The sequence below is a fragment of the Callithrix jacchus genome, chromosome 4, assembly GCF_049354715.1.
Source record: "Callithrix jacchus isolate 240 chromosome 4, calJac240_pri, whole genome shotgun sequence".
NCBI classification, from domain to species: Eukaryota; Metazoa; Chordata; class Mammalia; order Primates; family Cebidae; genus Callithrix; species Callithrix jacchus.
The window spans coordinates 38,841,824-38,866,844 of NC_133505.1; the positions used below are offsets into that span (position 1 = coordinate 38,841,824).

At 41.1% G+C, this 25,021-nt stretch overlaps 1 long non-coding RNA gene and 1 other non-coding gene across 3 annotated transcripts in view; both read left to right on the plus strand.

Moving 5' to 3' along the window:
• LOC103792351 (uncharacterized) overlaps positions 1-25,021 on the plus strand; it is a 29,159-nt gene extending 4,138 nt beyond the window's left edge. The window contains exons 1-3 of one of the 2 annotated variants that reach the window (XR_013534014.1): positions 23,634-23,804; positions 23,927-24,043; positions 24,476-25,021. This is a non-coding gene — a long non-coding RNA (uncharacterized LOC103792351). Of the gene's footprint in view, positions 1-23,633; positions 23,805-23,926; positions 24,086-24,475 lie in introns of those variants that run through there. The other variant, XR_013534015.1, reaches the window with a different exon arrangement.
• On the plus strand, positions 4,121-4,227 carry LOC118153289 (U6 spliceosomal RNA). Its single transcript, XR_004742545.2, has one exon. It is a non-coding gene; the product is annotated as a U6 spliceosomal RNA (small nuclear RNA).

The following is a 25,021-nucleotide window of genomic DNA, read 5'->3' on the forward strand; positions in this document are numbered from 1 at the left end:
GGAAAATTCTTCAGGAGGAAGACAAATGATACCAGGTGGAAAATGAGATTATCAGAAAAGATGAAGATGATCAAACATGGTAAATATTGAGCTAAGTACAAAAGGCTATCTTGCTCCCCTCATTTACACTTCCTGTATATACACAGAATTGTTTAAAGATAAGAAAAAATTTTTCTTGTGAGACTTATAACCTACATAGAGTATATTACATATAATGTCTATAGCATAAAAGATGGGCATTTTATAGAGGATAGATGGTTGCAAGATTTCTATATTTATGAGTACTAGTACATTATTAACTGAAAGTGGACTGTGAAATGTTAAGAATGAGTTAAGTTCTGAAGGAAATTGAGACACAAAAAAAAATCATTCAAAATATCAACAAATCTGAGATGGTTTTAAAAAAAAGAAAAAAAAAAACACCTAGCCAGTCTTGAGTCTCATCATCCTACGATTTCAGAACTATAGTGATTACAAAAGTAATCAAGGAATAGTCCTGGCCAGAAAGAGGAGTTATCCCTAAATATGGTGGCCCTGGGACAGCTGGCCCTCCCTGCTGGACCTCTTCCACATGGGCGCTTTCTGCAGTGACTCTGTTGCCTTGCTATTCCACTCTACCCAGTGTCCTGACCCAAGAGACAAGGGGTGTCTGCTGCTGTGTCCACATGTGGAGAAGGAAACCATGATAGTGTCAGTACATTACAAGCCGGGCATAACAGCTCACACCTGTAATCCCAGCAATTCAGGATGCTAAGGCAAGACAATTGCTTGACATCAGAAGTTGAAGACCAGCTTGGACAACATAGTGAGTCCCTCGTCTCTAAAAAAAATTAAGAATAAGTAAATTTAGCTGGGAGTGGTAGTGGGCACTTGTATTCTCACGTATTAGGGAGGCTGAGGTGGGAAGATCTCTTGAGCTCATGAATTCAAGGCTGCAGTGAGCTATGATCACCCACTGTACTCCAGCCCAGGCCACAGGGTGAGATATTGACTCGGAAATATACACTGTAAACCTTTGCTCACTATGGGTTATTTTATTTCTTATTTATTCAATGTGTATTTTGATTTTATTTTACTGGCAGCACAATAAACCAGGACATGCTGAAACTGGAAATCACATCCATTTTTCAGTGTTTAAAAAGTCAAGTCCAGGAAGGTGAGAAGAGAATCCTCATTAGCATTGAGGATTCAGGGAAAATGAGAAGGGCTGGGCTGGAAGGTTTTTACTTGGAACCTGGAGGATGAGCAATGACATCCCTCTCTACCTTAAAACTCATCCTGGGCAGCCACCTCCTGGGAGCAGGAGCAGCAAAGCAGCGCCACCTGGTGGTCCTTGCGCTTCCTTTTGCAGATCACGCACAGCCTTGAGATCCACCTCTCCTTCCTGTGCACCTGGGATTTCTTCACTAGTCACCAGGCTGAGTCAACTTTCTTGTAAAGCAAAAGAAGCGTGAGGTTGCTGGATGATTAGTGGTGTCATCTCCACCTTTGATGAAATCCATGTCACTGTGTTCAGGGGAAAGGCCAAGCCTTACTCCTTATGTAGAGAGGAGAGTCGCCGTGAAGGCGCCTGTGGAGAGGTGAGGCTCCCGCTACACTGATGGCCAAGAGCCTGCAGAACGCGTGGAAGGCTTCCCCTCAGCTGTGTCCTATCAGGTTCTTCCGGGATTCAAGGAGTAGACCTGCATATTGCCTCTGGTGATGTGAGCTGCACGCACACCTAGAAGTTTTACCTTTAGAAATACGCTTTTGTTCTCTTTTATTCTATAGATTCTCCTTGAAATGTATATTGTGTGGTAGAGCTTCCCATAGTGTGCATTTTGCTGATTGCTCCCAAGGCATAGTTGAATGTGTATTTCTATTACCTGTATTGCCTCTAAACTGGCAATTGGCTGTGGAGGTTCGCTTAGCTTCAGGCTTGATTTCTTTTTCACTTGGACTTGTTTGATGGTACTGGATTTGTTCTTCCATCAAGAGGAAGAACCTCACATTAGTTTTTTTTTTTTTTTTTCTTTTATTGTGTCATTAATTGCCATTGCTGTTCAATAGTTAAATCTGTTAATTCCTATAGGTTGCAAAAGAGTTATTATAGTCTCAGTCTCTCATTCCTTCCTCATTTATTATCTAATTTCTAAACTAAGATATTTACCCTCCTCTACTGTTTACTACTAGAAACTTGTTTGAGAAATTTTTTTTTTAATTTTTTATTGGATTATAGGTTTTGGGGTACATGAGCAGAGCATGCAAGACAGTTGCGTAGGTACACACATGGCAGTGTGCTTTGCTTTTCTTCTCCCCTTCATTGTTTGAGAAATTAAGCCAAGCATCTACTCATCTATGACCCAACAATTGCACTGTTAGTTATCAAACAATTGAAATTTGTGTGTGTGCCAAAATATATGAAAACATTATTCATACCATCATGATTTGTAAAATCTAGATACAGCAGTAAAAGGAAAAGTGGTGCGAGCTATTTATAAAGCAGAGCCTTGGACAGCCATGGGAGTGAGTAGACTATGACCACACAGTGAGATGAGACCCAGGGGCATGGTGGCAACTGTATGATGCCATTCAACTAGAACTGGCAGAACTAGTTTGTGTTAGAAATCAAGACTGGCTACTCTAGGGTTGGGGAGGGTGTTTTATGACTGAGTAGGACCCAAAGGTGTTTCCGGGAGGCTGTGATTGCTGTGCTTGGAGGTGGGTGTTGTTTGCCTGAGTGTTCACTTTGTGAAAATCCACTGCTCACTTGTGGATTGTACTCCTTTCTCCATGCATGCCATCCTTCACTCAGATAGACATTTCTCAAGTTTTGAAACAATTCTGTCTATAATAAGAAGAATTGCTCCTACTGCACATCCTTGGAAATGCTGCATTGAAAAAATTAGTGCAATTTTTTAAATTCCAGGAAATAAATGCACATAAAGAGGAGAATCTACAACAAAAGCTGTAGGCTTGGCAGCTGACACAGTACAGCTTTTGTAATGGCTGTCAAGCCAGGAACTAGGAATCAAAACCCAAACAAGCCCATGGTGGGTGGAGGATGTGAAATGATGCCCCAGTAATGCATGAATGAATGACTCATGGACAGTGGCTCATGGCTTGGCTGGCTAGTCACGAACTTGGGAAAAATAGAGTTGCAAAATTGGGAGGTGGAGATGAGAGGTACGCATAGTCTTCTTGATATAGTCAGAGTGTGTGAAGATAGTGGTTGTGTGTGGATGCCTTCCAAAGTGTCTTTAAGGGGCTGGGACTCCCTGTAATCAGGTGGGTGAGATGGCTTGATGGATAACAGAACTCAGCCACACAGGCTTGCTCATGGAGTCCCTACACAGAGTGGCTGTGGTGACTGGGACAGACATTGCATGGGCACAGCAGTGAACTTGCCACTGACCAAGGCTGACCTGGCCAGCTGCCACTGTTGAGGGCCCAATCTGCCAAAAGCTGCCCAGCTGTTTCTTTGGACAGAAAAATTAAACAGGCAGTGGTAATTAAGAATAAAATAGGATTATGACAGATAAATATGCCACTAAAGATACAATAGAGGTTTAAATAATTGTGAAACTATGAACAAGATTACGTCAATGGGAAGAACTTACTACAAGTAAAGAAGTTAAAATGGTTGTAGAACTTTATTTCCCCTCAGGCATATCCAGAATGTTTTACAGATAAGTTCTGCCAAAACTTCGAACTTATACATAATATTATGAACTTGTACATAATATTCAAGAGAATGAGGAAACATGGAGAAAGTGAGTGAACTCATTATTGTTTATGCATAAATCACATAGATTCTAAAGCCAGCTAGCAAATACGTAACAGAAAACCATGATAGGATAATCACTTCTAAGCAACTAGATGCAAAAATACTGAGATAAATGGTAGTAGACTGTGTCCACCAATGAGCTGTAAGCAAATTAAATATCCTGCCCAGGTTATGTATCCCAAGAATAGAAAAATATTTAAACTTTAACTCTGTAATGCATTTTACCACTTAATTAAAGAATAAAAGACAGAGATGATCACATTTCACTAGATGCAGAAACTACTGCAGATGAAATCCACACTCCCTCTCACCCACATTTCTTCAGTTATCTCCACTTTTAATAACTTGTGATCAGTGCTCGCTTTGGCAGCACATAGATTAAAATTGGAACAATACGGAGAAGATCAGGATGTTCCCTGCACAAGGGTGACACACAAATTCATGAAGCCTGCCATATTTTAACTCTCAATAAACTAGGTATTAAAGGAACATATTTCAAAATAATAAAGACCATCTACGACAAACCCACAACCAATATCATACTGAATGGGCAAAAGCTGAAAGCATTCCCCTTTAACACCAGCACAAGACAAGGATGCCCTCTCTCACCACTCCAATTCAACAGTGTTGGAAGTTCTGGTGGGGCAATCAGATAAGAGAAAGAAATGATATTCAAATAGGAAGAGAGGAAATCAATATGCTTGTTTGCAAATGACATGATACTATATCTGGAAAACCCTACTGTCTCAGCCGAAATGCTTCTTAAGCCGATAAGAAACTTCAGTAAAGTCTTCGTATACAAAATCAATGTGCAAAAGTCACAAGCACACCTATACACCAACAATAGACAAGGAGAGAGTCAAGTCATGAAAAACTTCTATTCACAATTGCTACAAACAGGATAAGATGCCTAGGAATACAGCTAACAAGGGAATTGAAAGACCTCTTGAGCAGGTCATTGAAGCTCAAGGAAATCAGAGAGGACACAAACAAATGAAAAAACACTCCATGCTCATGGATAGGAAGAATCAATATCACAAAAATGGCCATACTGCCTAAAGTAATTTATAGATTCAATACTAATCTCATTAAACTACCATTGACATTTTTCACAGAATTAGAAGAAACTATTTTAAAATTCATATGGAACCAAAAAAAGCTTGTATATCCAAGACAATCCTGAGCAAAAAGAACAGAGCTGGAGGCATTATGCTACTCTACTTCAAGCTATACTACAAGGCTACAGTAACCAAAACAGCATGGTACTGGTACAAAAACAGACACACAGTCCAAGGGAACAAAATAGTGAACTCAGAAAGATTCCACATCTACAACTATGTGATCTTCAACAAACCTGACCAAAACAAGCAACTGGGAAAAGATTCCTTATTTAATAAATGATGCTGGGAGAACTGGCTAGCCATATGCAGAAAAATCAAAACTGTACCCCTCCTTACACCTTATACAAAAATTAACTAAGATGGATTGAAGACACAAATAAAACCCAAAACTATAAAAACCTTAGAAGAAAATCTAGGCAATAACATTCAAGACACAGGAATAGTCAAAAATGTCATGACAAAAAAGTCAAAAGCAATTGCAACAAAAGCCAAAATTGGCAAATGGGATCTGATTAAACTAAAAAGCTTCTGCACAGCAAAAGAAACTATTATCAGAGTAAACAGACAACCTACAAAGTGAGAGAAATGTGTGCAATCTATCCCTCTGACAATGGTCTAACATCCAGAATCTCCAAGGAGCTTAAATAAATTAACAAAAAACAAACAAACAACCCCATTAAAAAGTGGGCAAAGGACATGAACAGACAATTCTCAAAAGAAGACATTTACATAGCAAACAAACATTTGAAAAAAAGCTCCGCATCACTGATTATTAGAGAAATGCAAATCAAAACCACAATGAGATACCATCTCATGCCAGCCATAATGGAGATTTTAAAAAGTCAAGAAACAGGCTGGGCACAGTGACTCATACCTGTAATACCAGCACTTTGAGAGGTCAAGGTGAGTGGATCACCTGAGGTCAAGAGTTCGAGACCAGCCTGGCCAACATGGTGAAACCCCATCTCTACTAAAAATACAAAAAAATTATCTGGACATAGTGGTGGCTGCCTGTTATCCCAGCTACTCAGGGGGCTGAGGCAGGAGAATTCCTTGAACCCAGGAGATGGAGGTTGCAGTGAGCTGATAAGGTGCCACTGCACTCCAGCCTGGGTAACAGAGTGAGACTCCATCTAAAAAAAAAAAATTCAAGAAACAGCAGGTACAAGTGAGTTTGCAGAGAAATAGGAATGCTTTTACACTGTTGGTGGGTTTGTAAACTAGTTCAACCATTGTGGAGGCTGGTGTGGCCATTCCTCAGAGATCGAGAACCAGAAATGCCATTTGACCCAGCAATCCCATTACTGGGTATATACCCAAAGGAATAGAAATTATTATATTACAAAGATACACGCACACATATGTTTATTGCAGCACTATTTACAATAACAATGACATGGAATCAACCCAAATGCCCATCAATGATAGACTGGATAAAGAAAAATGTGGTACATAACACCATGGAATTCTGTGCAACCATAAAATGGAATGAGATCCTGTCCCTTGCAGGGACGTGGATGGAGCTGAAAACCATTATCCTCAGTAAACTAATTCAGATACAAAAAACCAAACACCGCATGTTCTCACTCATAAGTGTGAGCTGAATAATGAGAACACATGGGCACAGGGAGGGAACAACACACAGTGGGGCCTGTCATGGAGTGGGTTGGGAGAGGGAGAGGGTTAGGAAAACCAGCTATGCATGCTGCCCTTAATACCTAGGTGATGGGTTGGTAGGTGCAGCAAACCATGATGGCACACATTTGTCTATGTAACAGATCTGCACCCCCTACACATGTACCCCAGAACTTATAATTAAAATATAAAAAGAAGTTTTTCAAATAGTGATCAGAGCTCCATCAAAAAAGAAAAGAAGTTGTGATCAGATTGTGCCTGCCCAGATAATCCAAAATAATCTCCCCATCATAAAATCCAAACCCTTAATCATATCTGCAAGCCCCTTTTGTTCTGGAAGGTAATATATTTAAAAGTTCCGAGGCTTAAGGTTTGGATATATTTGTGAGGTTATTCATCTGGGTTTCACAGTGAATATGGTGGCTGAATAAGGTTTAACATTAGTTAAACTCTTAGAAGGTGAAAAGAGAGTAAATAAGAGGAGGCATTCCATAATGAGAGTATAATCAACGATTAAGCAAATGTGTGCATAACCCTGTGGATGAAAGAGAACAACATCTGCTCATACCACCCTGGAGTGTCAGATGCTAAAGACAAATGGTGAACTTAAAGGTAGCCACAGAAGAAACACAGATCATCTGAAAAGCAACTGCATTAGCATGTAGTTGACTTCTCCTCATCACCCACAGCAACCAGAAGAGAGCATCACTGAAGAGCTCAGGGAAGAGCAATGTCAAAGCAGAGATTTGTGGCTGGCAAATCCATCTTTTAAGAATAAGGGTAAAATAAGGACATTTTAATATAAATAGGACTGTTGGTATATTGGCAAGTTTCCTACTTTAAGAATATTTAGGTCATAAAATATATAAGAAAGGAAGAAAGAATAGGAAGAGGGGAGGGAGGCAGTGAGGGAGGGAAGAAAGGAGGGAGGGAGGGTGGGAGGGAGGAAAGAAGGAAGGAAGGAGAGGGGGAGGGAGGGAAAGAGGAAGGGAGTGAGTGAAGGAAAATAAAGAAAAAGAAAAGGAAGAAAGAAAAAGAAAAGAAGAAAGAGAGAAAGAAAAAAGTAATTGGTAATCATAGGTACATGTAAATCAATATTGTCATTATAAAATATTAATCATGTAGAGTTAAAATGAAAAAATAATGTAAAGTACTTACTATGCTGTGTTATCACTTCCTCATCCGTCTTCCCATCCCTACCTAGGCTGTGCCATCCATGAGGTCTGAGGAAGTTTGATTTCTTTTTTCTGAGACTCTAATCCATGGAGTATAGTAGCCAGGATAAGGTAGGGGTTTGATTAGTGTTTATGAAATATTTCCTGGAGACAATTTCAGGCCAGGAATTGTGATGCACAAGCACAGTTCAAAAGCAGCTGAGGGGAGTGACATCAGGGAACATGATGGCATAGGAAACGCCAGGAGCCCAGCCCCCCACAAGAGGGATGACACGAGACAATGTGCTTGTGAAACATCAGCACACTCACACACACACACACACACTCACACACACACACACACACTCACAAATCTTGAGAAGAGTTGTTAAAACACAGATTCCTGGGCTGCACCAACCAATTCTGATTGGGTTAACAAATGATAAAGTGTATTGAAATTCTGAAAAATCCTCAAAAGTTTATAGCAACCAAGTGAAGGCAGAAAAAACAACTGGACTCAGCAGCAGAGCTCAGTGGGGTCACAACTTACCCTTGGCCCTTTTCTCCCTCCAGGTCAGCAGTGGTCTTGAAGATAGCAACCTGCGTTCCCACTGTGGGTTCCTGGTGCCAGATGGAGCTGAGTAGATCTTGCACTCAAATAATTCTTTCTTTCCTTTTTTTTTTTTTTGTCCTGTTGGGCAACTCCCTGAAGGATGAACAGAAATGGTTTTCATTTCCCCCTACTTCGATGTGTCTCAGGGCAGAGAGTCAGTTAAGGCAGAGAGCATTTGATAACAAGCAAACACTTTTAAAAGCCAATGAGTCAGCAGCTACCTCTGGGGCAAAATATATCAATTGTGGACAGTAATAGACATGCAGAAAAGACTGGAAAGGAAAGCTGGGAGTGGGATGCTCTGGGGAAGTAGGGATTGGGAAAGCGTCGGTATTCCTAGGAATCTAGATAGTCTTGTACATGACTAGTGAGGGGCATATGCTCACAAGGCACCTGAGAAAGTCCCTTGTTCACACCTCTAGCTGACTCTCAATATTACACAAGCAAGAAGTAAAGGCAAAGGCAGAGTTGTAAACTGCCTAACTGACCGTTGAAGGCATGATCCCCACACACCCAGAGACTGGATGAAAAGACTGGAAATTTTTCTCTTTTTGGCTCAAGATATTTAAGGAAATCTCTGTCAAAACACTAGAAGACCACTGAGCTACCTGAACAGAGACTTTGGTGACCACACCCAATAAAAACACAGTCTATACAAAAATAGTTTAGAAAATGTAATTTTCAGTGACCACATTATAATATTGAAAATGTCTAGTTTTCAACTTCAGAACACATGAGTTATGCATGCATGAATGTATGACTCATTCACAGGAAAAGCAATGGACAGAAATTGTTCCTGAAAAAGGCCAAGCACTGGACTGACTTACGAGACAGACTTTAAATCAACTGTCTTAAACACAGTCAAAGGGCTGAAGGGAACAATGGACAAATAACTAAAGAAAATCAGGAGAACTACATTTCACTAAATGGTGAAAATCAATACAGAGGTAAAAATTGTGAAAAGGAACCAAATGGAAATTCTGGAGCTGAAATGTACAGGAAGCAAAATAGAAAATTCACTGGAGGGCTTCAAGAGCAGATTTTGGTATGCAGAATGCAGAGTCAGTAAATGCAAACATAGATCAATTGAAATTGTCCCATTTGAGAAGCAGAAGGAAAAAAGTATAAAGAAAAATCAACAGAAGAGATCTGAGAGACAACATCAAACATATGCATTTGGGAGTCCCCAGAAAGGAGAGGAAAGAAGCAGGGAGGGAGAAAGAGTATTTGAAGGAATAATGACACCAAACTTCCAAAATTTTATTACAAACAGAAATCTGGGTATCCAACACATGCAAACTTTTAAAGTAGCATAAATTCAAAGATGTCCACACTGAGAGACATTATAATCAAACTGCGAAAAGTCAAAGACAAACAGAGCATCTTGAAAACAAAAGAAGGGACTTCTCAAGTACAAGGATCCTCCATGAGATTGACAGCCAAGTGTTCTGCAGAAACCATGAGTTCAGAAGACATTGGCAGGACAAACTTACAGTTTAAAAAGCGAAAGAAAAAACCCTGTCAACTCACAGTTGTATATCTGCCAAAACTCTTCAGAAATAGGTGAGAACTTCAGACATTCACAGGGAAATAAAAGCTGATAGCATTTGTCTCTAATAAACTATTCTACAATTAATGCTAAAAGGAGCCTTTTATTTCAGGCTGAAATAGAAGAACAGTAGATCGTTACTTGAAGCCATATGAAGCAAAAAAGTACACGGCTAAATGTAAATTCATAGGTAAACAGAAAAGCAAGTATTTAGGCAGGGGGTGGTTTAGAACTCCTCTTTTATTTTCTCTGTTTAATGTAAAAGAAAATGCCCATCAACTGATGAATGGATAAACAACATGTAATCTATTCTGCAATGGAATATTATTTGACCATAAAAGGAATGATGTACTGATACATGCTACAACTTGGAAGAACCTTAAAAACATGTCAAATGAAAGAAGCCAGTCACAAAAGACCATATATTGTATGATTCCATTTGCATAAAATATTCAGAAGAAGCAAATCTACAGAGACAGAAACTGGGTAAATGGTGCCAGGGGCTGGTGGCAGGAGAGAGTGGAAGGTGACTGCTTAACAGGTATGGAGTTTCCGTCCAGGGTGATAAAAATGCTCTGGAACTTGATAGTGATGGTGGTTACATAATATTGTGAATCTACTAAATGTTACTGCATTGTACACTTAAATGGTTACAATGGTAAATTTTGTGTTTATGTGTATTTTATCACAATAAAAAGGAGGCTGGCAAATATATTCCAAATTTACTTGGGGATCTGCCTGTCTGTCTTTTTCCCTCAGGATTTCATATTCAGAACTCACCCTTGCTCTTCTGCAAGTAGAAAGCCTCCTTTCAGAACACAGTCCAAGGTCTGCCAGGTCCAAACCCCAAAATGACTTTCTGTCTTGGATCCAGATGCTCAGATGCAACTCTGGGCTAACTTCAGGGGAAGTTAGGAGATTATCCAAATAAGATGATTCACTGGGAGGGACAATGTTTGGCTTTAATGTTAGGGAAGTTATCTTTGCATTTCTAAAAAGGATCCTGCTTACCAGTGAATATATAGTTTTTGTCTGTGCAGTATGGAGTTCTCAGCAGAGGAATGAAAGACAGTCCTAGGAACATGATATACGTCATGGGTAGCTGACTGACCCACCCTTCTGCCACCCCCAGCTGAAGGAAGTAGGTAGACTCTATCCTTTGCCCATCCTTCAATTGTATTCCACAGGATATGGACCCTCTACAAATGTGGACATTCCTGGGTCTCAGTTGCTCTTCAAGCTGTCGAGGAGTCTCCACTGGTGTGGCTCATGCCTAGATAGGCTTTGTAGGAGGCTGGGTGTCTCCTAATTCTCAAGGCTGACATTCAGTGAACCCAGACCAACATCAAAGTTCTCAGGGACTCAGATTTTCATCTATGAAATGGGAGAATCATTTCCCTCTTTCAGGTGTAGTGATATATATCTATATGTATATATGTGTATACAAACACACATATACGACAATCAGTAATCTATATATTGATGGTGTTTTTAGCTTTATCTTTATTGCTCAGCTGAACTCTATAACCAAAAATTGGATCATGGATTGTGAAGGAAGAACTCATTTCTTTTCTCTGGTGGAGCCCTCAGTAGGCATTTCTGCCCTTTGGGTTCAAATGAGAAAGTAGCTTTAGGCTGATGCAGGAAGAAGATCTGGACTACTACTGTTACTATTGTTATTATTATTACAGAGATAAGGTCTTGCTGTGTTGCCCAGGCTGGAGTGCAGTGACTATTCACAGCTGTGATCATAGTGCACTGCATCCTTGAACTTCTGGGCTCCAGCGATGTTCCTGCCTCAGCCTCCTGAGCAGCATGTGCATGCCACCATGTCTGGCCTCATTTCATTGTTATTTTACTTCAAATGTTTTATTTTAAATGTCAAAATATATGTGTGTTTTTTTTCATTAGAAAAGTGAAACTTTATTTGATCACAGAAGACTGTAAAATGCACAGACAGATAGAAACACCACCTAGGCCTTTCTTTAAAAACTCACTGCTATTATGTTGAAACTTTGTAGACTGCAGTGGAAATGGTGGTCCCTGGAGCTGTCTTGTGCAGTGGTGCTGATTTTCATTTTGCTATTTTCTATATATATATTTTTATATACGCTGTCAATTTACAAAGTTGCATTCATATGTTAGGAGTTATCTTGGATGTTGCTTTTTGAATGTATTATACAAATAGTTTTCCATGTTATAAACTCTACAAAAAGTTTATACACTTTTACAAGCCACATCCCATGTCAGATAAGAAGATGTAACCCAGCTTCTTTTGGATCCATCTGCTTTCATTTTGTCTTGTTGTAAATAATGTTTTGACAAACATCTTTATATAGAGAGATTCTTCTATGTTTGGAATTTTTTAAGATTCATAGACTATTCAAATGATAAATATTAGGTCACAGACTTTTAAACATTTCTAAATTTTTTCGTACACATTGTCACATTGCTTCTCTAAATTGTACTGATATATTCCACCTCACCTTTCAGGACGTGCTAGGACTTGAGGCTATTTTCAGATCTGGAATTACAGAGGGGTGTTGGAGATAAATGTTGAGTTAATTCACAGGGTCTCGAAGGCAACTACCTTAGAGAAGACCATTACCTTTTCATCAGGAAAAGCTGGGTTAACTTCACCAAATGTGGTTGAATGTAATTGGCAAATAATTCTCAGCAGCATACAGGAGTTCAGTGTCTTTAGCTTCATCAGGATCTGCCTAGATGTCCCCATTCAGATGATCAGGATCCCATTTATTCCCAATCAATACCTTCACTTCAATGACAGATATTATTTGAGTTTGGGATTTGTTTTGTGTTGTGATTTAGCCACACATAGGTTGAGACACCGGGTTTATTTTTCAGAAATGTCAGCCCTGCAGCTATAGGAGATTAGGATTTCATTCAAAGGAGACAAAAACTTTTAGGTGATTTATGTGGCTCATGAGCTGGAGGTTTGCAGCTCTGAGTTCATCTTTTTCTTTCCCCATTTTGTCCAGCACAGTTGGTAGCAATCAGCCAATAATCTTATACTTGCTAGTTTAACAAGGTCTCAAATACATGGTCAGCCAGATCTTATAAGTATTTGATTAGGTCTGTCCAATGATGATATTCTGAGTACTGGCACTCTCTGCACTACTGGAAGTAGAGGCATTTGTGCCTTTAAATCTAAATAGATTAGAGAACCAATTCAAGAAATTTAGTGAATTTCTTGAATTTTAATAAATTTAGTAAATTCATTCTTAAATTTAGTAAATTAATTCTTAAAATACTCTTCCAGTGTTCCTGAGCCCCAGAAAGCTGGGCTGGGCCTGGTCTGAAACCTGGCGGACCAAGGACAGCTGGCTCATCTGGTGTGCACTATGCACTGGTAGGTCAGCAGCCCACAATGGAGCTGGGTTTATGGGCACCAAGCCCATCTGGGAGTCACACACACTGAGTTGGGTTCCAGCCAGCATTATGTTGAATAAAAGTGATCAAATTTGATATCTTATCTTGTTCCAGTTGTTAGAGGAAAGACTTTTGAATATTCTCTGTTCAGTATGATGTCAGCTGTGGCTTTGTCATATGTAGCCTTTATCATTTGAGTTATGTGCCCGGTTTGTAGAGGGTTTTTATCATAGAGATGTTGAATTTCACCAAATGCCTTTTCAGCACCTATTGAAATGATTGTGTGGTTTTTATTTCTGGTTTTGTTAATGTGATGAATCGTGTTTACTGACGTGCAAATATTGAAGCATCCTTGCATCCCTGGGATGAATCCCACTTGATTATGGTGAATGATCTTTTTAATGTGTAGTTGAATTTGGTTTGCTAGTATTTTGTTGCAAATTTTTTGAATTTATGTTGATCTAGGATGTTGGCCTGTAGTTGTCTTTCATTGTGTCCTTGTATGCTTTGGGTATCAGGGTAATCCTGCCCTCATAAAATGAGTTCGAAATATTCCCTCCTCTTCAATTTTTTCTGAATAGTTTGAGTAGAATTAGTATTCGTTCTTTAAATGTTTGGTAGAATTCAGCAGTGAAGCTATCAGACTCGGGGCTTTTCTTTAGTGAGAGAGATTAATTATGGCTTTGATCTCATTACTCATTACTGGTTTGTTGATGTTTTCTCTTTCTTCATGGTTCAGTCTTGTAGGTGGTGTGTATCAGGAATGTATCCATTTCTTCCAGCTTTTTCAATTTGTTGTCATGATAGGGTCAATGCAAGCCTGCCCAACCCACAGGACGAAGCCTCCAGGACAGCTTTGCATGTGGTCCGACACAAATCTGTAAACTTTCTTCAAACAAGATGAGTTTGTGATTTCCTTACTTTTTAGCTCATCACCTATCCTTAGTGTTAGTGTATTTTACCAATGACTCAAGACAATTCTTCTTCCAAAGTGGCCTGGGGAAGCCAAAAGATTGGACACCCCTGCGCTAATGAAATTTTGTATTTTTGTGGTTTCAGTTGTAATATCTTCTGTTTCATTTCTGATTTTATTGATTTAGGTTTTCTCTCTTTCTTCTTAGTACAACTAAAGGTTTGTCCATTTGGGTCATCTTTTCAGAAAAACCAACTTTCTCTTTCCTTCATCTTCTGCATTTCTAGTCTCACTCTTATTTGCTTCTGTTCTGATAGTTATTATTTCTTCCCTTCCACTAAATTTGGGTTGGATTTGTTCTTATTTTTATAATTCTTGTCGTGCATTGTCAAATTGCTTATTTGAAGTAGTTCTGCTTTTTTGATGTAGGTGTTTGTTTCTATAAACTTCCCTCTCAGTTCTGCCCTTGCTGTATCCTGTAGAGTTGATATTGTATTTCCTCCATTTTCATTTTTATAATTTTTCTTAATTTCTTCCTTCACTTACTGGTCATTCAGTAGCATTTTCTATACTGACCCTTAAGTGTCCATTCTCTAGTCAAGGAATATACATCTCTCTTCTACCCCCCCTACCAGTGCTGGGTCTGGTCTACCCCTCCCATGTTATCTCCTCTGCCCTGCCCCAGCACCTTTCCGTATAATTTCTTCCTTTTTCTCTATGCTTTCCCATCATGTTTGCACTCACTGTGAAATAAGGAATAGCTTCCCAGTTCTGGTCATTTCTTCCTACCCTTAGGAGATTTCTCACTCTGCGCTGAGAATCTCACTGGGCACCTCCTTCCTTGCCAGAAGATTCAGCAGCAGATGCCCTGGACTCAATGAGCTCCCAAAAACTGCATTGCTCCACCAGAAGGCATTTTTTTTTCTGTTTCCAGACACCCTGGAGACTTGCAGGAAAGTGCAGGGGCCTCGAGGTGCAAAAGGAGTCATCTGCCCCCATATGCTTGGTGACATGGATGATTTGCTGGGGACTCTGCAGAGCAGAGGGAACCTCAGATCACCGGGGAGGAGCTGCACAAGAGCCCTGGGCCCGCTCTGGCCTGGAGACTCCTTCCCTGGGTCTGGTTTATGGACACCTCCTCTTTAGTAGAAGCAGCAAAAGGAACAAGTCATTTTCTTTCTACAATTCTCTTGAGACATTCTTACCCCCTAGGTTTCCCAGGCTCAGAGATGACCTCCCTGGCATGGAGTCCATCTGGGGAAATCAAAAAGTCTCTTAGGCTCTGTCCTCCCAGGAAGCAGCCTGTACCAACCCCACAGAGGGTTGCAGACAGTTTGCGGCCAGATATGGATTAAAAAGGACTGATTTTACCCATCATCAGTAGAAATTTTGTTACCCCTCTCTGCAATCGATAGAAGTAAAGAAAGTGTTGGGAGAGACAGAATCTCAGCCACCCTTATCTAATTTTCATTTACGCACCATTACTTCCAGGAATAGAAGTAGGAACTCTTTTCTTCCCCTGGTGCATGAGGTAGATGCACCGTGCAATTCCAGGGCAATGTGCTGAGCTGGAAGACAGGATTCAATTAACTTAACAGCAAAAAAATCATCATAGTGTATTCTCTGACTGCAATAATATTAAATTAGAAATCAATACACAGAAGACATTTTGGAAACCCAATTATGTGGAATGAAACAACATGTTGCTACGTAAATTAAGGGCCAAAGACAAAATCACCAGGGAAGTAGGAAAATATTTTGAATTGAATAATCACGAAACAAGATACCCAAATCTGTGAGATGCAGCTGAAGCAGTGCTCTGAGGGAAACATGAAGCTTAAGAGCTTAAATTAGAAAGGAGAAAAGACCTAAAATCAGTTCCACCCTGGAAACTAGAAAAAGAAGAGCAAAATAATCCCAAAGTAAGTTAAAGAAGAAAATCCTAAAGAGAAGAAATCAAATAAATAAAGTGGACATCAATAGAGAAAAAAAAGGGCAAATTGGATTCTTCATTAAACTGACAAATCTCTAGTTAGACTGATGAAGAAAAAAGCAGAGGACAGAAATCACCAGTATTTGGAACGTAAAAAGGATTATTACCAAAGATCCTACTTCCATGAAAAGAATAATAAGAGAATACTGTGCACATTTTTTACCAACTTCTATGAAGTGGAAAAATATACTGGAAATTAAAATAACCAAATTGAGAAAAGGAGAGAAGCACCAAAAATAATTACAGGTTGTTTTTATTCAAGGCTAACAGTACAAAGATCTTTAATGAAAAATCACCAAATCAATCTTAGGCTACAAGGATACTTGAAAATCAAAACCAAAACCAAACAAATAAAAGAAAAAGCAAACCCAATATCACATCCCAAATAACATATATAAGCAATAAACAAAGATAACATTTGAATTTAAATTTTTCCCCAAGTACATAGTATCAGAAACATAATATATGGAGGAATAAATCTTAAAAATATTTAAGGTCTCTGAAATACAAGACACTGGAAACAAAGACAGACTGTGGAAAGAGTGTATAGAGGACCTACATAAATATATCCCCTGTTCATGGAAAGCAAGATTGCACATAGTTAAAATGTGATACTCTCCAAATTAATCCAGAGATTCAAAAAAAATACCAAACAAAATTCTAGGAGGCTTTTTGGCAGAAATTAATGAACTGATGTACAAATTTATATGAAAACACGAAAGATCTAGAATAACTTGTGCAATTTATTTAAACACCTTTTCTTTTTAGATAAGCGTCCTTGCTATATTGCCCCAGACTGGCCTCCAACTCTTCCTGCCTCAGCCTCTGAAGTAGATGAGACTACCGGTGTGTCATAATATGATGTGCAACTCATGGAATATATAAAAAGATGAACAAAGTTAAAGAATTCATTTTCACTAAAAAAAAAGCTGAGATAATTTATTATTGTAATAAATGATCTTGTACAATTGCACCTATTAATTACTTAAAATTTTTCTGTTTCCCATCCCTGCCATCTTGGGCTTAGTGGATTTCCCAAGAGAGGAATGCTTCCACCAAATAAGAACCTCAGCTGGCCATTTTATATTTCTATAAACATAGTGGGATGACACTTCTAATTTCTCCACATTCTTGCTAACATTTGCTGTTTGCCTTTTTAAAAAAGTTATTACCACAGCCATATCATTGTGGTTTACTTTGCATTTCTGAAATGGCTAATGTTGCTGGTCATATTTTCCTGTGTTTCTTGACTGTTTATGTCTCTTCTTTGAGGAAATGTCTGTACAAGTCTTTTGCCCATTTTGTGATTGGGTTATTTGTCTCTTGTTATTGAAGTGTAAAGATATCTTTATGTATCTGAATACTAGACCCCTGATATGTAATTGGCAAATATCTTCTGCCATTTTATGAAGTGTCTTTTCACTGTATTGATAGTGTCTTTTGTTGCACACAAGTTTTTAATGGGCTGAAATTCAGTTTGTTGTCTTTGGATCTGTAATCAGACCCAGAGCATGATCAGAAAATCAAGAACAGGAGATGTGCAGGGGCTGGACCACCTGCCCTCTCGGGTGGCTGGAGGTCTCTCCTCATCAGAGTCCTTTTCCTCTGACCTATGACTGCTGGGAATCAGGTTCCATCTCTAGAAATCATCAAGCTTTATATTCACAAGTGCTTCACATTACAGAAAATTTAGCATACAGGGACTGTGAGCATGAGTGTTTGTGCTCTGTGTGTGTGTACATGTGCGTGTGTGTGTGTATGCTTTGTGCATGTGTGGTACTTTTTTTAAGGAGGCCCAAAGGAACAAGAAAATGCAGACCCCATCCCTTACATACCAGAGCTCTTCTTCCTCTACATCACAAGGGTAGCCACCACAGCTCCAGTGCCCACAGCTCGAACCAGGCCAGCAGTGGTGCCCACAATGGAAATGGTAGGCTGGGAAGACTGCTCTGTGAAAAGAAAGGGTGAGGAGCTCTAACCCCAGGGCCTCAGCCGTGGCCCTCCTAAATGTCTCCAGAACTGCTCCTGTTTTTCCTGAGAAGAGACTCCACCCCTCATCACCTGCTTACCCCATCTCAGGGTGAGGGGCCCGGCAGCCCCTTGTGCTGCACATGGCTTATGAATCACTGCTCCTGTCTCTGTGGCTAGTGTGACTGTGCAGTTGAATTTTAAATTTTCTTTAATTAATTTCAACAGCCACTTGTGACTAGTAACTATCATATCTGACAGTGCGTGCTAGAGTGTTCTTACTTTTTAATCTCCCCAAAGATATACTGTGTGACATACAGATTGGTATCTATCAAAGTTACCTTTATAAGGAAGCCATGGATTTGCCTGTGGGTCTTAGATATAACATTAAAATACAGTATGCTCAAGAAAGCTTAATAAATATATTTTATTTTGTTTTTCAGACAGAATCTCACTTTGTCACCTAGGCTGGAATGCGGTGGTGTGATTAGAGCTCACTGGGGCCTTGAATTCCTGGGCTCAGGCAATCCTCCTATCTCTACCTCCTGAGTAGCTGGGAGTACAGGCACGAACCACCATGCCTGGATAATTTTATTTTTTGCATTTTTTTTGTAGAGATGGGGTTTTCCCATGTTCCCCAGGCTGGTCTCAAACCCATGGACTCAAGTGATCCACCCACCTAAGGCCTCCCAAAGTGCTGTGATTACAGGCATGAGCCACTGTGCCCAGCCTAATGTGTATTTTAACAACCATAGTGTACGGATATTAACCAAAACATGACATCACTTAAAAGTGTCAAGTCGGCCGGGCGCTGTGGCTCAAGCCTGTAATCCCAGCACTTTGGGAGGCCGAGGCGGGTGGATCACGAGGTCAACAGATCGAGACCATCTTGGTCAACGTAGTGAAACCCCGTCTCTACTAAAAATGCAAAAAATTACCTGGGCATGGTGGTGCGCGCCTGTAATCACAGCTACTCGGGAGGCTGAGGCAGGAGAATTGCCTGAATCCAGGAGGCGGAGGTTGCCGTGAGCCGAGATCGCGCCATTGCACTCCAGCCTGGGTAACAAGAGCGAAACTCCGTCTCAAAAAAAAAAAAAAAAAGTCTCAAGTCTTTATAAATGTACATCCCTGTTGCTAATCCATGTCTGTACTTCCTTGGATATCTGGCATGTTTTCTTTAACTTGGTGAACATAAGGAGGCAAATAAGCCTTCACTCATCCCAAGAGAAAGTATTTATCGAATGCCACATATATCAAGTGCCCTACAGACCCCATAGACACATTTCCAAAATTATGAAACAAGGAATTTAAACCTTAGAATTTCATTTGTTACTTGTGTCCGACCACAAGTATTATTCTTTTTCATAGTTTAGGAAACAGGTACAGAGAGGTTAAGTGACTTGCCTAAGGACTCACAAAAGCAAAGACTGTCACCAGAATTTGACCCTGGGCAGCATAGCTCTAGAATGCAGCTCCCTAACCATTAGGTACACTACCTGAAAAATTTGGTAAGCTAAGTTGTGCTGATCTTTTTTTATTTAAAAAAAAAGACAAAAACTTTTTTGGGGGGTAGAGATGGTATCTAACTATGTTGCCCAGGCTGGTCTTGAACTCCTGGCATCAAGCCATCTTTCTGCCCCAAAGTCCTGTGATTATAGACGTGAGCTACTGCACCTGGCCTATGCTGATCTTTTTAGGCAAAGCCTGTGCTCCCAGGTCACCAAGTCTCATTCTTGTTTTTGTAGATAACTGCTTGGCCCTTGGAGACTTGGAGTTTGCAAATGCTTGGTGCTCATTGCTTTTGAGTACAGGAAGAGGAGGACATGAAGGTCATGAAGGTTGGTGGAGTCCAGGATTGGGGAGCTCTCCTACCCCAAGAAGAGGCTAGACCATGGGGATGGCCAGGTGGTGTGCCTGGGGACGCTGAATTCGGGCCTGCTGATTCCAGCCTCCAGCAGGACTCCCAGGCCCTCACTTGGCTTGGCTTGCAGGGGATGCAGAACTTTAGGGCTATTGAGGGCTTGGGCACCGTAGTCAGAGGCTTCACGTGGTCCAGTGCCAGGGAGAGTCCCTGTCTTCCCTCCTTGTTTCTTATCAGGGAGTGGCCTTAGTAGGGATGGAGATTGAATTTCCCTGCAGCCCAGAAGGGTGTGGGTAGAGGATAGAAATAGAATTTGCTTTTTGAGAAAATAAAAAATGAATATTTCTTGCACACTTGAGTTTGGAGGTTAAGATTTAGATCTGATGCAATAATTTGTAATTATTATTATTATCTTGAGATGGAATCTTGCTCTGTTGCCCAGGCTGGAGTGCAGTGATGTGATCTTGGCTCACTGCAACCTCCGCCTTCCAGGTTCCAGTGATTCTCCTGCCTCAGCCTCCCGAGTAGCTGGGAATATGGGCATGCGCCACCACACACAGCTTTTTTTTTTTTAATTTTTCAGGCAAGGGCACAACTTTATTTTCACCTCTGAAAATAAACCACAATTAACAACAACAAAGGAGACTGTGCGGTTCAACTTTTTATTTTAATAAAATCAGAAGGCGCACAGCACATGCAGTGCTAGCATCTAAACTAATACAATAAGCAATTACTAAAGCTACAGTGACTTGAGTTTCAATCTTCACATCCAGCAAGTTTAAATCCTTACATGTTTTGAAACCTTATTAACTGACAATATTGCTTGCTGATAAAACTTGCTCAAGTACTATTGCTGAATGTACGAATACAGCAAAGATAACCACGTTCGAGGATTGCAATGTGCCAGACATTCACTGAAAAAAACACACACACACAACTAAACAAAATCCACACAACAAACATCTGAGAATCTGGACACTTCATAACAGTGTTTTGAAGTGTTTCATTAATATCATAAGACAAGTGTATCAAAACCTTGGCATGATTTAATTTCAAGTCGCCAATTTTGTTTTTACTAACATCAGAAAGTTATGGCTACACTGCCAACGCCGGGTCTGCTTAATTTGACTTAAGAGTTTAATATGACTTAACATTAAAAGCTCACAGTACCCCGAAATATATAATTTCACGCATATGGTGACATTCAAGTGCCAGTGTTTTTGTACTGTCTTTTGATCAAGTTTCTTTAAACTTTTAGGCTTACAAAAACAAATATTTGTCAAAATGTTCAATAAATATTACATAAAACTAGCAGCAAAAAGTATCTAGAAATCTGCTGTGTGCAAATAGTTTTCTTCCCAACTATCATTCCCATGGTCCCAAATAAATTTTAGAATCTAGTCCCATCCCCTTCGCAGACAAGCTGCATTCAACAATCTCCAAGAGACAAAATAAGATTGGAAGTTTAAGGACACACACAGAAGACATATATGTAAATTCTCTGAATGTGCAATAAAAGAAGTACTTTGTAAAAAGTTATGGGCAAAATGTACAAGGGCCTAAACCTAGACTAACTGAAATAGCACCATAACAAATGACCTCAATACTGTCAAGTGCACCTACTTAATAAAAGTTTTAGAACAAGGCACAATACACTTGAAAATCTATTGCACTTTAGGAAATTTTTGCCATCTTCCTATGCCACTGTAAAAAAATGGAGCGTTTTGATCACCGCATTCTGGCCACAAAATTAGCACAGAATTCAACGTGGCAGAGGCATTTTAGTGGCGGACAATGCTCATCTTTGGCCAGATTTAGAACTGCGGGTCTCAGAGGTAATTGGATCATGGAGGCAATTCCCTGCCATACTGTTTCGAACAGGAAGCCAAAGGGCTTTGCTAAGTAGGTCCATCCATTTCAGGCATTCAGAGACCAGTGCAGTGTTCAGAGTAGATACAGAGACTCACTGGAGTAAGACTAGCTTGGGTGAGGACTTTAATTGAGCCATGCACCCTTACTCTATGAGGAAGGTCTTAATCCTTTCATGTCAGTAAGTCCAACCCTGCATCCACCAGCTCCTTAAAGAGCTTATTGTTCTTCTTTCCTCATGGTCTACTTCCTTATAATTGACCACAGATTCCTTCAGGGAAGGACATACATGGGTACGACATGTGCTTGCGGTAGTATTGTAGCATCCTTTAATTAGCCAGTATTGATTGAAGTGAGTATTGAGCAAGGGATGGTGACTTTCCTTTGGGGCAGTTGGCGTCGGTCTTCTACTAACCTACTCTTCACCTCTGGTTATGTAAGTCAAGCAAATACCTTCATCATTCACCCATCTCTTTCCACTAGATACACTGTGGTAATCCACAGCCCTGTGAATCAGGGCTTCTGCTGTTCTTTGTTTTGTGACTCATGGTAATGAAGTTCATGTTCTCTGACAGTTGAGTGCTATTGCCTGACCTTTGATATTTCTGCATTCTCTCATTCCCATGGATACCAAAGACCCCAGTTCTGTAACATCCTCTTATCTATCCTGTCATATGGAGACAGATACCAACTTTAGTGACGATGGTGCCCCCTCTTTACTTGTGCTTCTTGTTTTGGGGGAAGGAGCAACCTGAAGGTCATCAAGGAAAACAAAGTTATTCATTCCCCAGTTTAATCAAGCCATCCTGGCCGCCTCTCAGTCTTTCCATCCCCTTTGATCAGGATGGCTTCATATAATCATGCCCAAGGATTCTGATAATGCTGGACCATGGACTGAATCCATGCTTGGGTAGGAATGGGACCATCATTACCAGGTGATCAGACAGCAATAGGAGATCATCGTTTCTCTGAGAGTGGGATAACCTGGAGAAAAAACCAAGCATTGTTTTTCCTTCAGGTCTGGGTAACTGAACTCATCCTTGGCAGGGAACAATCCCTGACAAGCTCTGCTTGGAGACATCAAAACTAAGTAGAAGAATGGATAGTAGGAGCTGGATCATCTTGGTGGCCATGGGACAGCAAGCTGGAAGGTGGGCCATGGGCAAGTATAACAAGGTCACCAAGGCTGCTGCCCATGGTCTATGTGCCCTCACACTTCCCGGAGCTTTAGCTCCCCTCTGCTCAGCCATGTCACACCCAGAACCAAAGTCAGTGCTTCTGCTTGCTGGCCAGTCTGGGATTGAAATCTACAGGTCATCATCTCCTTCAGGGTCTGCATTTGTTAGAGTCTCCTTGTTCTAGATGTTCTTCCTGAGGCACTCCACATCCTGTAACCCAGTGAGGGGGAAAAATGTGGGTCTGGTCCTTCTGGCCAAGTATGAGGACCCCAATGGACAACACTCACGCTACACCTCCCCTTATTGCGTTGGTTCAGGCTTTGGCCTGCTCGTGTTCACTGGAGCATGATGGTAACATGGTGGTCCCGGCTCCTGTGAGGTCACCATATTGATGTGGAACTTAGTGCAGACACCGAATTGGCATAGCACACTACAGCCCAGAACTCCTGGGCTCAAGCGATCTTCCCACCCAGCCTCCCAAGTAGCTGGGACTACAGGCATGCGCCACCATGCCCGGCCTCACTGTCCTTTTCTAGGTGAAAGTATGTGTGAAGTTTTTACAATTCTGGAGTATTTTTTAAGCATAACCAAAGTGTGGAAAGCCATATTGTCTCTATTTGCAGACCACAGGATTGTATATTTAGAAGACCCCATCATCCCAGCCCAGACCAGGCCCACAGGGGATGGAACCTTCCAGAAGTGAGCGGCTGTGGTGGTGCCTTCTGGAGAAGAGCAGAGATACACGTGCCATGTGCAGCATGAAGGGCTGCCGGAGCCCCTCACCCTGAGATGGGGTAAGGAGGGGGATGAGGGATCATATTGCTTCTCAGAAAAAGCAGGAGCCCTTCTGGAGCCTTCAGCAGGGTCAGGGCTGAGACCTGGGGTCAGGGCCCTTCACATTTCTCTCCTTTCCCAGAGCCACCTTCCCAGCTCACCATCCCCATCATGGGCATCGTTGCTGGCCTGAGTGTCCTAGGAGCTGTGGTCACTGGAGCTGTGGTCATTGCTGTGATGTGTAGAAAAAAGAGTTCAGGTAGGGAAAGGGTGAGGAGTGGGTTTTCTTATCCCCCAGTTGGTTTCAAGCCCAAGGTAGAAGTAATCCCTGCCTCCTTACTGGGAAGCACCATCCACACATGGGCCGACCCAGCCTGGGGCCCTGTGTGCCAGCACTTATTCTTTTGTGAAGCGTATGTGACAATGAAGGACAGATGTATCACCTTGATGATTGTGGTGATGTGGTCCTGATTCCAGCATTGATGAGTCAGGGGAAGGTCCCTGCTAAGAACAGACCTTAGGAGGGTGGTTGGTCCAGGACCCACATCTGCTTTCCTCATGTTTCCTGATCCTGCCCTGGGTCTGTAGTCATAGTTCTGGAAACTTCTCTTGGGTCCAAGACTAGGAGGTTCCTCTAATCTCATGGCCCTGCCTCCTCCCCATCCCTTCACAGGACATTTTCTTCCCACAGGTGGAAAACGAGGGAGCTATTCTCAGACTGCGTGTAAGTGGTGGGGGCAGGAGTGTGGGGAGCTCACCCACCCCATAATTCCTCCTGTTGCACATCTCCCGCGGGCTCTGACCAGGTCCTGTTTTTGTTCTACCCCAGGCAGCGACAGTGCCCAGGGCTCTGATGTGTCTCTCAGGGCTTGTAAAGGTGATACCCTAGGGGGCCTGAAGTGAGTGGGGGTTGAAGCAGAGGGGAAAGGACTGGGTAATGTGGATTCTTTGATTGGGACATTTCAAGTGTCTGGTGGGCTGTTCAGAGTGTCATCACTTACCATGACTGACCGGAATTTGTTCATGACTTGTTTTCTGTAGCCTGAGACAGTTGCCTTGTGTGGGACTGAGACGCAGAATTTCTTCATGCCTCCCCTTTGTGACTTCAGGAGCCTCTGGTATCTCTTTCTGCAAAGGCCTCTGAATGTGTCTGCGTCCCTGTTAGCATAAAGTGAGGAGGTGGAAAGACAACCCACCCCGTGTCCACCGTGACCCCTGTCCCCATGCTGACCTGTGT